The sequence below is a fragment of the Dermacentor variabilis genome, chromosome 6 (assembly GCF_050947875.1).
Source record: "Dermacentor variabilis isolate Ectoservices chromosome 6, ASM5094787v1, whole genome shotgun sequence".
NCBI classification, from domain to species: domain Eukaryota; kingdom Metazoa; phylum Arthropoda; class Arachnida; order Ixodida; family Ixodidae; genus Dermacentor; species Dermacentor variabilis.
Genome location: NC_134573.1, coordinates 185,275,371 through 185,276,800, shown reverse-complemented (window position 1 = coordinate 185,276,800; position 1,430 = coordinate 185,275,371).

Genomic DNA, 1,430 nt, shown 5'->3' with positions numbered 1-1,430 from the left:
TGCTTTCTGTGCCATGAAGAGCCCAGTCGATGATGTAGCCGTCAGTAGTCACCAGCACCTGTACAAATGCAAACGGTGAGGACAGCATCATCGCGACTGCGGGGGCGTGGCCCCACGGGTCAAAGATGTGTCCGAAAGGTATTCAGCATGTGAAAGTTAATATCCCGATAAAAGCTCGATTTAGGAATGTTTTACGATTATTGCTTGCAATGGGTAAAAAACAAAAGACAGGAAGGTGATCACTGATGTCTCATGATAAAATACCAGAAGATGTCATTGAGGGGTGTACGTTTGTGATACACAGGTCCAACAATACTGCAGTTTTGTTGCTTATGCGAGTGGCCGATGATATACCGTTTTACATGCATAAGACTAGAATGTGCTACCAAGTTCTTTTGCATAAGTACAGCTCACTAGCATATTAATATTCATATCTCCCCATTATTACAAATGCACCATTAGAATCACACAGGAAATTTACAATTTTATTAACAAATGACATAATTTTTTGTTTATTTTCAAAAGGTGGCCTGTTAACTGTCTCTTTTTTAAACAGAGAGTTAAGTATTCAACATCATCATCAATAAAAGAAAAACTCTGGTGACACTTCATGGTATGATTGTTCTAGGAAATACATAGCCACACCCCTACCACGACTAGCAGCCAGAATACGACTACAGTAATCTAACTGCGGAAGGGTGGTGGATTGTCATCCATAGTTAAGCATGTTTCAGTAACCATTATTACATCCAATTTAACCGTTATATTGTGAAATAATTCATGTAAGGCATTTTCCTGGTTACGGACACTTCTAGCCTTAAGGTGAATGAGGGACAGTTGCTTATTAAAGCTCAGGCTTGAAAATGTTTCAATAAAAAAATTATATTCTAAATACTTTGTTGGCATAGAGTATAATGAGAACATTATGCAAACTAGAGTTGTACAGCAGACCTATAGATCGCACAGCACTTTGATCTTGCATTGTTTTCAATGTCCTCCATAGTGCAGATGCGTAAAACAGGTGACGTTTCGTGTCTTCTGGCAAAGACTTTACCGCTTGCTGTCCATACAAATTTCCAATTTACCTCTTTGTCTTGCTTATTAGCTGCTCCAAACGATTTTTTGTTTTGCCTTGTTAGGTGCTCATTGACATAAATAGGACGAGAAACGTCCAGGCCTAGCATTCGCGTTAAAATTTTTGTTTTATTTGCTTTGGACAGGAAATCATTTTGTTGCGTCGTACAAACCGCACAACTATGTTGAATTGGTCATGTCTAACGCTAGGCAATTTGTGACGTGTATATATATCCGAGTCTGACATCTCTTCATGAATAAGCCGGCCATTTTTTTTTACCATAGTTAATGTGTCGACATCGTGGGGTATGCCACTGATTGCTACGTTGTTTGAACGTTGATACTGTTCCAGGTAT